General features: G+C 43.2%; 1 protein-coding gene across 24 annotated transcripts in view; it reads right to left on the bottom strand.

The window, feature by feature from the left end:
• pHCl-1 (pH-sensitive chloride channel 1) overlaps window positions 1-14,989 on the bottom strand; it is a 442,438-nt gene that overhangs the window by 248,710 nt on the left and 178,739 nt on the right. For all 24 annotated transcript variants that reach the window (XM_065218428.1, XM_065218422.1, XM_065218457.1 and 21 more), the window contains one exon: window positions 13,894-13,916. The gene's annotated coding sequence lies outside the window, so the exon portion shown is untranslated. The remainder of the gene's footprint in view (window positions 1-13,893; window positions 13,917-14,989) is intronic.

Raw genomic sequence — 14,989 nt, 5'->3', positions numbered from 1 at the left:
GCACAGAACAGAAGGGGAAGTGCAAACAAATCGGTGAATCAAAAAGTGCTCGTTTTTCTGCTCAACGAGCGATGTGATGTGGTAGCGTTCCACATAGGCTTTCTATGTGCACTCACACTATCATAGCATGCTGCCTATCTTAACTACAGGCCGAAGATGCCTTCTACCGCTAGGTGCGCTAGTGTTCGCAAATGACCAGTGGAGCCACTTTCTGATTTGAAGTTCCACTCCTGTGATATCAGTGTAATCGTCACAACAGCAGCACAAATCGAAGCAATGAATATACTGTTCACCCGTTTCGAGATAGCTGCTGGCGCCAAGCTGAATGTGGGGAAAACTGTTGCCATTGATGTTGGTTTTTGCGAGGGAAACCGCATCGACATCCCATGGCTACGGACGGCCAACACGGTGAAGATCCTTGGCGTGATTTTCGTCAACTCGATCCGGCTGATGACGACCATAAACTGGGATGCGGTGGTTAGCAAATTTGCGCAACTGATATGGCTCCAATCAACACGGATTTTGACTCTGCATCAGAAAGTGGCTTTGCTGAATACGTTCGGCACCTCCAGGATATGGTATATTTCATCAATTCTACCACCATTCAGTGTACACATGGCGAAAATTACATCGAGGATGGGCACCTTCCTCTGGAGTGGGATGATCGCTCGCGTTCCGATGGCACAATTAGCGCGAAACCGCGAACATGGTGGACTAAAGCTGCAACTTCCGGCGTATAAGTGCAAGTCGCTCGTTATCAACCGGCACTTGAAAGAGATCGAATCCCTTCCCTACTATAAATCCCTTCTTCTGCAAAATCCCCGCCCAGCAATACCAATAGACCTCCCCGACCTGAAACTGATCCTCTCAAACTTATCCCAAATTCCCCCTCAGATTCGACAAAACCCCTCCGCCGATCAAATCCACCAGCATTTCGTGGCACAGACGGAGCAGCCCCGGGTGGAACGAAACTGTCCGACAAACGACTGGCCATGCACGTGGCGGAATATTAGACTCAAGAATCTTTCATCGGAACAGAAAAGCAGGCTGTACGTTGCAGTTAACGAAAAAGTTGAGCACCGAAAACTTTGGTTTGTGATGCGGAGAGTTGACAGCGAGTATTGCTTACACTGCACCAACCAAGCAATAGAAACACTAGAACACAAATTCTGTACATGCACTCGAGTTGTTCCAGCTTGGGAAATCCTGCAGCGGACAATAGCTACTGTTCTGAATGGGTGGAGACGGCTGTCGTTCGAGGAGCTAATCAGACCGGCTTTGAAGAGAATCAACAGAACAAACAAACTAACAATATTGAAATTGTTTGTAAAGTACATTAGCTATATAAGTAGTTGTAATGGAGTGATAAATTTACAAGCACTGGAGTTCGAACTAAATTTTGATAGTTAAATAATAATGAATGTGATACATCTTTGACAATAAAACCAAATTTATATAAAAAAAAAAAAACAAAAAAAAAAAAAAAAAAATCACTGACTCTTGACCAAGTGAGCTATAAAATTGGTACAAATGTAATGATCCGGTTACTGCAAACATTACTCCTCTAGAAGTCATCATCCATTAAATATAGGTATTCAGCATTTCCCATGTTAAAAAAAAAGAGTAATTAGTTAAAAGAGTGAGACGACTTGAGTGACAAAAAATGCTCATCCTAGCATTATCGACAATGTTCAATGCACTTTGGTTGAGTGCCTGGCGATTTTCAAGAAGACGGGTGAGTGCTGCAGTTCTAGCACCGAGTGACTTAACATATTGCTCGTTTATAATTGCATAAGTGCATTTTTTTGGCCCGGCCGTTGGCTTCGTTGCCCGAAGTGCTTTGTTTGTGTTGTGGCTTGATTTATTTATGATTTTCAGTTCGGATGGAAATGGGATACTACAGTATCAAAATGTATCGGGTGTCCACTAAAAAATGAGAATGATTCCAATACTTTTCTAACAAAACAAAAACGTTCGCACAGAAATGTCACCTTAGGTGTATGAATCCTTACACCCTCCAGAAAATTGTTACACACACGGTAAAAATATGTCACATCTTAGCCAAATGCTCTCCCGGAAAAAATAATTATAATAAAACAACAATATTACAATGATTTATACTGTTGAATTTAGTGTACATTAAAAGTTATTGTTAAATTATTGTACGGGATTAAAAATAAATTTCGATTTTTAACGATACAATGCTCAAACAATGAAAATTAGTGTGATGAGATCAAATTTGTTCCAGAAAAATCACTTTTTTATTGTTAAGATGCTTAGCGTTTTTAATGTAAATTCCTCAAATACCATGAATTTCGTTGTGATTTCTTGGTTATGCACAAAAATGTCCAATATTTTGACTGTAAATATCATTGTTACAATGACAATGAAAATTGGATTTTTTTACGGGCTTGCACTTGACTCAGTCTGTCATGAGGCACTACGAATCGTGATTTATAATTGATTTTCAAGTGATTTGCGTTTTGTTGCGTTTTGCAGCAAAGTGATTTGTCGTTGAAAAATATGTACTGTATAACAACTTTAAATCAAAATGATTATCATTTGAATTGGCACCACTGTTTTCATCCATTGAATTTGATTAGTTTTGCTTGCGGAAGCAAATGTCAAAAACGCACATGCCAAACATTGCTCCCGAAGATGGCAAGTCAACAACAAGTGAAGACAAAGCAAGAAAGTGATAATTCTCCATTTCCACCCGAAATTATTTGCATTCTAGAGCGTGAGTATTACGAAATTGTTGCAGTATTCAAAAATAGTGTATTTTTCACATAAGTTCTATTACAAAACATTGTCAATCTTATCAAATTTATTACTCAATGTCCCGTCTTGCTTCTACACACTTAGAAAAATTGATGTAAATTTAGGTGCTCTAAGACTGACATATATGAGCGTCAATTTTGACATACAATTGAGTCAAAATAGACGCGATATTCAGCTCAATCAAACGTACTTTCGAACTTTTCAGTCTCGGAGCACTTAATTTTACATGACATGCGCACTACAAGCTGATATAGAGCGATTGTCATCCTGGTGTCAGATGAATGGAATGCAAGCCAATGCTGCCAAATGTAAAGTGATTAAAGGGCGAACACGAAATTATTGCGACACATTCAACAGGGCATAACTTTTTTACCATTGGGTAAAAATCAACCAAATTTTGCACACTTTCTCATTGATGTGTATTGTGTACATGCTGTCAAACTCGAAGTCGTGTTTTTCGATTCAACGAAAATGGAGGTGAACCAACGCGAGTTGAGAGAACAAATTCTTTCCAAACACCTGGAATTTCCTGACCTGTCGCACCGGCAGTTGGGAAAAATGTTGAACATTCACCATTCAACCGTCTCCAGAGTGTTGAAGTGGTTCCAGGAGCGGTTGACGTTGGACCATGGCAAAGGAGCTGGAAGAAAACCGGGATCGGCGAACAAAAAGACGGAGGGAAAGGTGAAGCGGATGATTAAAGCAAATCCCAACGTCTCAAGCCGTGATTTGCCTAAAAAGATAGGCATGTCGCAGAGCTACGTCCAGAATGCAAAGAAGAGAGCTGGACTACATACATACAAGGTACAGAACTTCCCAAACTGCGAAGAGCGGCAACAATCGACGGCTAAAACTCGGGCACGGAAGCTCTACGAGAAGATGCTGACAAAATATGGCTGCTGTGTGATGGACGACGAAACGTATATAAAAGCCGATTTTAAGCAAATTCCGGGGTTGGAGTTTTTCACCGGCAAGAGCAAGTTCGATGTGGACGACAAATTTAAGAAGAAGAAAATGTCGAAGTTCGCCTCCAAATATCTCATTTGGCAGGCCATCTGCTCTTGCGGACTGAGGAGTGAGCCTTTCGTGACAAAGGGCACAGTAAATGGCGAGATCTACAAATCTGAGTGCCTCGAGAAGCGCCTTTTGCCGTTCTTGCAGCAGCACGACAAAGGTCCGCTATTTTGGCCAGATTTGGCATCATGCCACTATTCTAAAAGTGTCATGGAGTGGTATGAGGCCAATTCTGTCCATTTTGTTCCAAAGGATATGAATCCGCCAAACTGTCCGGAGCTGCGCCCGGTGGAGCAGTACTGGGCAATAATGAAGCGGGAACTTCGGAAGAGCAAGAAGACAGTCAATGACGAGAAGGACATGTTAAGAAAATGGAAAAAAAAAACTGAGAAACTGGTACCGGATGACACTGTAAAGACTTTGATGGAGGGCATCAAGCGAAAATGCGTTCAATTTTACACTCAAGGCTCCATCGATTAACTTTTCTTCTGATTTTTGAAGTAAATATATGTATAAAACTACCCTAAAATTTTGGTTTGATTCTAAACATTATAAGAAAATTGGCATGACATTTTCGGTGTCGCAATAATTTAGTGTTCGCTCTTTACCCCCCGCTCTCACTCTCCGATCATCGCCGCTGGAAAGGGTTAATGCCATTAAGGATCTTGGGCTCATCTTGGACAGCAAACTACGGTTTAACGAGCACATATCCATGAGTTGCAAAGGCCAACTCCGACCTCGGCTGGGATTGAACCCAGACCCATTGGGGTGAGAAAGCAGTCACTCTTACCACTACGCAGCCGGCGCCGGCTTGTTCATGTTCAACAACATGGATTCGGTAAGTCAACGGGAAGTGGCCAGAAAGTTCCGTTGTTCGAAGTCACACATCTGCAAGACTCTAAGGAAGGAGGGAATAGTGTGTAGAAATAAAACCAGATCTCCAGAGAATACTGACGAGCATATCCAAACCGTGGGATTCCAATGCCGCTAGAAGACCCGGAAGTACGGCGGAAAGTTCAAAATATACCATGTGTGCCAAAAGATCGGAATTCGACAAATCTGCCGCAGGGCCGTCCTATCGAGGATTGTTTCGGTCTATTGAGCTTCAGGATAATTGAAAGTCCATGGACACCAAGCAACTCACCAACAGGATCAAAAGCTGCATCCAAAAAATCAATGTGGCAGCCGTTCAACGGTCATGTTCCAAATTCATGACTAAGCTGCGTCGCACAGCGGACCACGGTCCGAATGCCAATAATCACTAAGTTCAGTTTGAAGACTTAAGTTAATCCTTTGTATGAAATAAATTAGTTTGAATTTAACTTCACTGGTGTTTTTTTCCAACCCATTCGTTTCATTCTCATTTTTTAGTAGAGTGTCCGTCTTTTGCAGTTCTTATGCATATTTCCGATATGGGGGATTGTATTGTAAAATTGCATCAAACGAGAAATTTAAAATTGTTTTTATCCACTTACAGGAATAGTTAAAGCAACTGACACAGATGTTTTGTAGATACCTTCTTTCACTGCACTGAAAACTTTCTCAGATTCCTAAAACTGTTTATTTTGTTTTTATGTCTGTTGGCCTCAAAATGATTAATTGCGGGTGGCATATTGTTTTCCTTTTCCATGATTTCTCTTGTGGGAAAAATAACGTACAAACTTTCCGGTATGTTTCGAACTGAATGCAATGAAAATAAAACACCTTTCTCTCTAGATTATTTCACTAAGCATCGGCTTGATGATGATAATGATGATGATGGTCCCACCTCTTACCCCTACAAAGGTTTGAACTGGACGATTTATCTTTAAGATAATAACATCATATAACATCAGGAAACAAAAAACAAACTGGTTACAGCTACAGATATAAATTTCCTCTACAGTTTACAGTTGCTTCACAGCGATATAAATGTGAAAAGGCTAAGGCCTTCACCTCTTTGTTAACCCTTTTGTCCTCAAATATTCACAAGCATTCCCAGCGATCAACAGTTCATGAATAATGAACAAAGCATCCTATTACACTAGCAACCCCGCAATCTGATGCTATAATAGTTTTCAGTAACGTCAGGAATGCTCATGAGCTTTTGACAGTCAGCAAAAAAAAACTTACTACTAATTCAAATCATCTTCCAAGTAAGCTTCCAATTTCAATGTTTGTTAAATTCAATGCCCTTTTGCGTTCCTTTTCCATGGTCTCTCCTGCGAGAAAAAAATAACCCCACGTTTTGGCGCTGATAAGTACCTTCTTCAGGGGAAGAACTAAGCGATTCGTTTTTCATCTAAAAACTATTCAAAGTGTTTTGGTAAGTTGCCGTACATTTCGGATTTTAAATTGTGAATTTTAAACTAAAGTTGTGCTGGGTTTTTTTGGCAACTTGGTGGTTTGTTTGTTTGTTTGTTTGTGTTTTTTTTTTATAATTACTTTATTTGTACAGTCTCAATCGAATAAACTTTACAGAGCCGAGTTATCATTTTCGTTGTACATTATTAATGTTTCATATTTAAAGTTAATGGAACTGCACCGAATGCCCGCGGTTGTCTCGAACTTAGTGGAGATTTACAATATTTTGGATGGGAAAAGGGAGAAGAAGGTTTGAAATGTGATTAATGATACAAATATTTAATTAATCCTAAAACATGAACTTATTTCTATTCATTTTGAAAACAAACATTAAAAAACACACACGTACAAAATACAAACTAAACACAAGGTTAGTCAAATTACAATCTAAGTAAAACAGCAAAAAAGGTTATCTTCCATTTAATTCCACTTAATTAATTTTGGTATCCATAACAGATACGTATTTCGACTACAATGTGCAGTCTTCATCAGTGTCATTCCCAAATCCAGCGGACGCCTCTATTAGTGATCCATCTGTGAAGAACGATCTTGCGGAATCAACTTGACAAAACTTTGCAGCATAAATTGAAGGAACAATCATCGAACGATGATGTTCTGGGATTCCGCGAATCTCTTGCGTCATAGAAAAATCAAAACTAACTGAATTGCCGAAGTCGGAGAAGCATACACGATGAGGATTGTGCTGTGAAGGGCTGACATCCTGTGTTATGTACCCGTAGTACAATGAAATAAAACGAGTTCAAGGGTTTAGTTCAAGAAGCTTCTCAATGTTTTCGATTACCAGTGGTTTCATAACTTCACAATGAGTGAGGAGCCTGACGGACAATTCCGAATACCGAGAGTGGCAATATGCCCGCCAACACTTCGAGACTCATCGTATGTGTCGAATGCATGCATCCTAACGCGATACGAAGATAGCGATATTGGATCCGTTCCAGTTTGATGATGAGCGTTTTAGCCGCCGACTGGAAGCAAAAACAACGGTACTCTAAAACCGATAAAATCGTTGTCCGGTTCAACGTTAGAAGATCTTGCGGATGGATACCCAACCACGTTCCGGTAATTGTGCGGAGAAAATTGATCCTTTGCATTTCCGCTTCAGATACTCAATGTGGGATCTCCAGGTGCATTTTGAATCGAACCAGACCCCAAGATATTTGAAGGACAAAGAATGAGTGATCGGTTTAACCCAACAGATGAAGCTTAGGTTGTGCTGGGCTATGCTTCCTAGAAAAAACGACCAACTCAGTTTTCTCCGTGGAGAATTCGATACCTAGCTGAATAGCCGAAGTAAACAAATTGTCTAAGCTATCCTGTTAGGGTCTTTGGGCCCTGTCATAGACACTAAGCCGTCATCTGCAAGTTGTCTCAACGTGCAGTTGTCACTTAGACAATTGTCCATTTCTCTGAAGTAGAAATTATACAAAAAGGGGCTTAAACATGAGCCCTGGGGGAGACCCATATAACTAAATCGAGAAGCTGTAGAGTTTCCATGAGAAAAGCTCAGCTGTCTGACAGCAAATTGTACAAAAAGTTATTAATTAATGAAGAAAGGCCACAGCGTGGAGTTTGTCTGATAGGACTTCAACCGATTCTGAATCAAAAGCCCCCTTAATATCCAAGAGCACAGAAGCCATTTGCTCTTTTTTATTTTTTTTTTTTCCTTTGGTTTGATTTTTCCGTCGATCTTGTTTTCCGTGCTGAGCACCAATGCTACCGACGTGCTAGGAAGGCAGCTCCCACACCTGGACCCTACCTATCGACCCATCAACTCATGAACCGGGGACCAACGGCTTTACTTCCCATCCGAAGGAAGGCGTGATCAGAGATGTTATGCCTCAGAACATCCCGGCGGCGCCGACTGGGATTGAACCCAGGCCTGCTGGGGTGAGAGGTAATCACGCTTACCACTACACCACCGGCGCCGTTAGTTTGCTCTTTTTTTAGCAAAAGCCAACTGAATTCCACTGGAAAGCAACGTGAGACAGTCGTTCGTTTTCTTGCCTCTACGGAAACCAAATTGAATATCTGAGAGTAGGTGGTTCATCTCAACCCATTTGTCCAGGCGAAAAAGGATAATTTTCTACAACAATTTTCAAATGCATCAACATCGCATTGGGACAATACGAGTTATAATCTGACGCGGGTTTTCCAGGTTTTTAATGGCTTTAACTCTTACTCGCCTCCAATTATCTGGGAAAATATTGAGCTCCTGTAACTGACAAATCAAGTTCAACATGCGCCTCTTAGCGACGTCTGGGAGGTTCTTCAACAAGTCGAACTTGATCCTATTAACCCCCGGAGCCGAATTGCGACACGAAAGAGCGCAAGTGAGAGCTCTAGCATTGTAAAAGATTGCGTTTACTGAACTCGTCGTTTCGCGAGGAATCATTTGTGCGGGCACGGAATCAGGACAAACTTTTCGCGCGAACATGATAATCCAACGTTCTGAGTACTCCTCGCTCTCGTTGTTTGAAGACCGGTTACGCATCCTTCGCTCCGCGTTCCAAAGCGTATTCTAAAATCATGAAATACATGTGATCGCATCAATTTCCAATGTAAATCCAGGTCTAATTTACCCATCCCAATAACAAAAACGTCCTTCCCGTGGTAACCGTAGAGATACCGGTCTCTAGTAGCAACGGGTGTCGAACTAGCAATACTTTCCCTCTCCGAAAATGAGGTTCAAAGTGTGTAAGGCCATGGCTGGTACCGTTGCTACAAAAATGTATGGTCTTCAATGCTCATTTTTTGATCGTCGTCGCCATGTTGTAGAAAATCGTTAATGAGATAGAACTCGGTTGAAACGGCGAAAAAGTGATTTTATCGGTAAATATGACTTATGCTTGATGCGGGACATCAAATCATTTAAATAGCTTCATGCCGCCGGACATCAGCAATCGTTGATTATGCGTTGGTTATGCAATGTAATGTGGGACCGTAGGTTTTATCCCAGGCCTCTTTACATTACTGAATTGATAGGGTCGAATCATTTGCCTTCCAGCCAGATCCCCAGATCGCAAGTCTTATTTGCGTCAATTTCGAAAATCAATAAATTATATCAAAAGTACCATCACATCTCTTATCAAGGTGAATCCTGATCCAGCGAACCTTACCTACTAACAAAATATTCCTCCTGTGACCTTTGTGGTGACATAAACACGGTCCCCAAAACAACAAAGGTCGTTCTAGTATTCCTTCCCTACCCTACTTCCCTGATTGCAAGTACGTGACCGGCGTCGTTATTGATCTTTAAAAATTGAAATCCTGAAACTTTTACAATGAGAATGGAAGGTCACTCCCAACCCTATTCAGTTGATTCATTGTGTAATTTCACTGGTTCTGATCAATCACGGAGTAGCAACCAGCAGTAGCAGTAGCAGTCAGTCTAAGCTAAGCTAAGCTAAGATGTTATGATGATATTTATCACGTGCAAGTTGCAAGAAGAAATGGTTAAGTATGTGTTTGACACATACCTTACCTTACCAATCAGGCTAAGGCCTTGTTGTCCTCTGCTGTCCGAAGAAGTCGTCTCCACTCTACTCGATCCATGGCCACAGTTCGCCAGCCTCGTAGTCTGCGAAGGGTCCGCAGGTCACCTTCTACTTGGTCGATCCACCTTGCCCGCTGCGCGCCTCTTCTTCTTGTTCCTGTTGGGTCGCTTTCTAGAACCATTTTCACTGGGTCGTCGTGCGGCATTCTTACGACGTGCCCAGCCCACCGTAGTCGCCCAATTTTTGCAATGTGGACGATGGATGGTTCTCCCAGCAGCTGGTGCAATTCGTGGTTCATTCGCCTCCTCCACGTTCCGTCATCCATCTGCACTCCACCGTAGATGGTACGCAACACCTTCCGTTCGAAAACACCAAGGGCGCGTTGGTCCTCCACGAGCATAGTCCAGGTCTCGTGGCCGTAAAGGACCACCGGTCTAATCAGCGTCTTGTAGACAGTCAACTTCGTGCGGCGGCGAATTTTATTCGACCGGAGCGTCCTCCGGAGTCCAAAGTAGGCACGATTCCCTGCCATAATGCGTCTTTGAATTTCTCTGCTGGTATCATTTTCGGCGGTCACCAGTGAGCCCAAATACACGAACTCATCGACCACCTCGATTTCGTCACCGTCAATCTGAACTCGGGGTGGGAGGCTAACATTGTCTTCCCTAGAACCTCTTGCTTTCATATATTTTGTCTTTGATGCGTTGATGGCAAGTCCAATCCGTTTAGCTTCAGCCTTCAGTCTGATGTACGTTTCCGCCATCATCTCAAAGTTCCGTGCCATAATGTCAATGTCATCGGCGAAACCAAGGAGCTGGATGGACTTCCTGAATATCGTGCCACTCGTGTCTATCCCAGCTCTTCTGATCACACCTTCTAACGCGATGTTGAACAGCAGACACGAAAGTCCATCACCCTGCCGTAACCCCCTTCGAGATTCAAAGGGACTCGAGAGTGTCCCCGATACTCGAACAACGCACGTCACTCGATCCATCGTCGCCTTGACCAATCGCGTCAGTTTATCCGGAAATCCGTACTCGTGCATAATCTGCCATAGCTGATCTCGATCGATTGTGTCGTATGCGGATTTGAAATCGATGAACAAATGATGTGTGGGCACGTTGTATTCGCGGCATTTCTGCAGAACCTGCCGAATCGCGAAAATTTGGTCCGTGGTAGCGCGGGCACCCATGAATCCCGCCTGGTATTGCCCCACGAACTCTCTTGCATATGGTGACAGACGGCGGCATAGAATTTGGGAGAGTACCTTGTAGGCGGCGCTCAGCAGTGTGATCGCGCGGTAGTTGCAGCAATCCAACTTGTCGCCCTTTTTGTAGATTGGGCATACGACACCTTCCATCCACTCCTCCGGTAATATCTCCTCCTCCCAAATCTTGGCAATTACCCAGTGCAGCGCTCTAGCCAGTGCTTCACCACCGTATTTCAATAGCTCACTTGGTAGTTGATCTACACCAGTTGCTTTGTTGTTCTTCAGCCGACCGATCTCCTCCTCAACTTCTTGAAGATCAGGGGCCGGTAGCCTGTCGTCTTCTGCGCGTGCTCCAAGGTCTGTTGCCGTGTCACCTTCGTTTTCTGCTGCTTCACCGTTGAGGTGCTCGTCATAGTACTGCTTCCACCTCTCAATCACCTCACACTCGTTCGTGAGAAGGTTACCGTCCAAGTCCTTGCACATATCGGCTTGCGGCACGTAGCCTTTGCGCGAACTATTTAGCTTCTCGTAGAACTTCCGTGTGTCGTTTACGCGGTACAGATTTTCCATCGCCTCGCGATCTCGATCTTCCTGCTGACGCTTCTTCCTTCGGAAAACCGAGTTTTGTCTGTTCCGCGCTTGTCTGTATCGCTCCACATTCAATCTCGTGCGGTGTTGCAGCATTCTCGCCCGTGCTGCATTCTTCTCCTCTACTAACAGTTTGCATTCGCCGTCAAACCAGTCATTTCTTCGGTCCGGGATTGCAGTACCTAGTGCCGCTACAGCAGTACTACCTATGGCTGAACGGATGTCCCTCCAGCCATCTTCAAGAGAAGCTGCGCCAAGCTGCTCTTCCGTGGGTAGTGCAACTTCCAGCTGCTGCGCGTAGTCCTGGGCAACTCCGGTGTCCCGTAGTTGCTCAATGTTGGGTCGCGGCGTTCGACTTCGACGTGTGTTATGCACCGTCGAGAGTTTTGAGCGCATGCATACTGCAACTAGGTAGTGGTCCGAATCTATGTTCGCACTGCGGTACGTGCGGACGTTGATAATGTCGGAGAAGAATTTCCCATCGATTAGAACGTGATCGATTTGGTTTTCTGTGTGTTGGTCAGGTGATCTCCAGGTGGCTTTGTGGATATCCTTGCGGGGGAAAAAGGTACTTCGAACTACCATACCCCGGGAGGCTGCAAAGTTCACGCATTGTTGGCCGTTGTCGTTCGATACGGCATGCAGGCTGTTTGGCCCGATTGCCGGTCTATACATTGACTCCCGTCCTACCTGAGCGTTCATGTCGCCGATGACGATTTTGACGTCCCGTTGCGAACAGCCGTCGTACACCTGCTCCAGCTGCGCATAGAACGCTTCTTTCTCGTCGTCGGGTCTCCCTTCGTGTGGGCAGTGCACGTTGATGATGCTGTAGTTGAAGAAACGGCCCTTAATCCTCAACTTGCACATCCTCGCGTTGATCGGCTGCCAACCAATCACGCGTTGGCGCATCTTACCCAGCACTACAAAGCCGGTTCCCAGCTCGTTGGTGGTGCCACAGCTCTGGTAGAAAGTAGCCGCTCGATGCCCGCTTTTCCATACCTTTTGTCCCGTCCAGCAAAGTTCCTGCAGTGCTACGACTTCGAAGTTGCGTGGTTGAAGTTCGTCATAGATTAACCTATCGCAACCCGGGAAGCCGAGCGATTTGCAGTTCCATGTTCCGAGTTTCCAATCGTAGTCCTTATTTCGTCGCGTAGGTCTGTGCCGATTGTTCCGATCCGTATTTCTTTCTTCGGTATTTGCAACTTTGTTTTTTTCCAGGGCGGCTTGTTGGGCCTGCCCCAACCCCCTGTCTCGCCGGGGGACCATCGTGCACAGCTCTGTTTAGAGTCCCACGCTGGCACTAGGACGGTGATCAGCCGCTCCTAACATGGAGAACAGACGCCGTTTTGAGCCGCACCTCCATGGTGAGCAGACGCTCAGGTTTGGTGAAGCATTTCCTCTATCACCGTACTATGGTTACCGCGCCAGTGTTCGCGTCGCACCTCTTCACTTTGCTTTTGCCGGACTGGCAACATTGCCCAGGCTACGCCAACCAGCTGTGTCCATGTTTCAGCTGGTAGTCTTTTGTTATCATATGACTCGAGGAGGCGTGAAGTAGGAACTTGTGAGGACCAGGGCTAGGTATTCCGCTCCTTCCAGGTTGTCAACTCACCACTTTGTGTTTGACACATGAAACCTGTCAATTTTGCTTTCATGAATATTCCGATCACAATATTGCTGACTGTGGCTCTCTAAATGCGGAATTGACAGGATTTTTGTATCAAACACATAGATTACAACATATTCTTGTAACTTATGAAAACAAAACTTCATCAAAACATCTCATGATTCCATAATTCTGAAAAACGTGATGTTACAATAAACGAATGGACACAACCCTGATTATAGCAACAAATGATTTCATAATTCCGAAAAACATTTTTCATAGCGAGGGGCAAACACGTAAGTACTTGTACCATAGCTGGTACACACAGAGATTATTTTACTGGGGTCAGTAATTTTTTACTGGGTTTTCAAACAGCTGAAAAAGTCAGTAAACTGAAAATAACGGTCACACGTAATGCAACGAACAATTTTAACATATTTTATTTTTTATCATCAAATAAATGTAATAAGAACACAGTCTGTATAAATTTCAAGAAAAAATCACTTTTATACAATTTTTTACAATTTTTTAAGTTTACTGACTTTTTCAGCTGTTCAAAAACCCAGTAAAAAATTACCGAACAGGGAGGCCGTGATTTTGTGTGTACCCTTTATTGTTTAGACAATATGAATGGTTTTCAAATGCACACGATTATAAAACATAAAAAAAGACAATCAATTGACAATGGGTTGATACATTGCTTTTTTTAAAGCAGAGAACGAACGATACGAGCTTTAACTTCTAATGAAATTTCTCCTCACCTTTCTTAACTATAAAATGAAGGATTAAATAAATAGATGTATGCCATATGCACTAAATGTAAGACGTCAACTTACCTTTTGCAAACTATGTCTGCGATCTGTAAAGAGAAGAATAAATTAAAAAGCGATTAAAACCTTGCTTGGACAGTCATGTTTTTACTTTCACGTGAATAGGAAACATAAATCACAAGCTTGATAAAGCAAACATAGCTCGGAAGGAAAATTTTATTTTCACTTCTCATGTCCAAACATTGCTCATTCCATTGAAAAGCTATATAAATTCACTAGCCCATGAATAGTGATGGAATGGTTCGGGAGCAGCATAAAACGGATGACTACAGAGCGTACTCTGTCGAAGTTCACACACCCTTTCACACTAGAAGAGAAAAGAGGAACTCCATCCTGGAAAAGGTCAGCCAATGTGCTCAGCACACTTGCAGATCAAGCCAGCTGCATGAGCTCAGCTAGTCCTGTATCCGGTGCAACCAGCAAGAGGTGGGCAAAGGTAGAGTGAGATAATGGCTTGACCGGATCGCATTGGTCAACCAGTTGGAAAACAGCACGTAAAGCGTACCTGTCACCCGTTAACTTGCCACACCGCAGAAGTGGCAGCCAGATTATACAGTTTGACCTTTCTCAACGGCAGATATCTAGATGTAGAGTCGGTTGCATGCCTGTGGTCTGGTTACCAAATCCTTTGCAGTGAATGTATGATGCCCATCGACATCAACCGCCGGCACGTTTCAATATGCATCGAGATTGGCTTTAATCATTGGGTTCAGGATATAACCTCTCCTTTGACGAGCTATTATTTCCAATAATGCTTACGTGCCATGGTAGTCGAATCAAGTATTATTGCTAGGGATGGTCTCTGAATAAATTATTCGAATGATACAAGAGAATGCTGCCCTTGAATCCTGATTTCATCAGCATACCACGGTGTTATTTGTATGAAAACTTTTACGATGATAACCTTTGGATAGCATCTAATTGAAATATAAAATGTAATCCATCAGATTCAAATCGTTATGCTCAACCCTATTCAACGAATGCATTGTGCTGAAATCGAGTATAAATTATCCGTATAGCCAATCATCAGGTTCACTTGAATTTATGCCAAAGCGGCAATGGGTTTTGGACAATACACGTCAGATGAAAATCATCCCCCACA

The sequence above is a fragment of the Ochlerotatus camptorhynchus genome, unplaced genomic scaffold (genome assembly GCF_037179485.1).
Source record: "Ochlerotatus camptorhynchus isolate MF236.1 unplaced genomic scaffold, CSIRO-AGI_Acam_v1.1 ptg000008l, whole genome shotgun sequence".
Classification (NCBI taxonomy): Eukaryota; Metazoa; Arthropoda; class Insecta; order Diptera; family Culicidae; genus Ochlerotatus; species Ochlerotatus camptorhynchus.
This window is presented reverse-complemented; position numbering and strand designations above follow the sequence as displayed.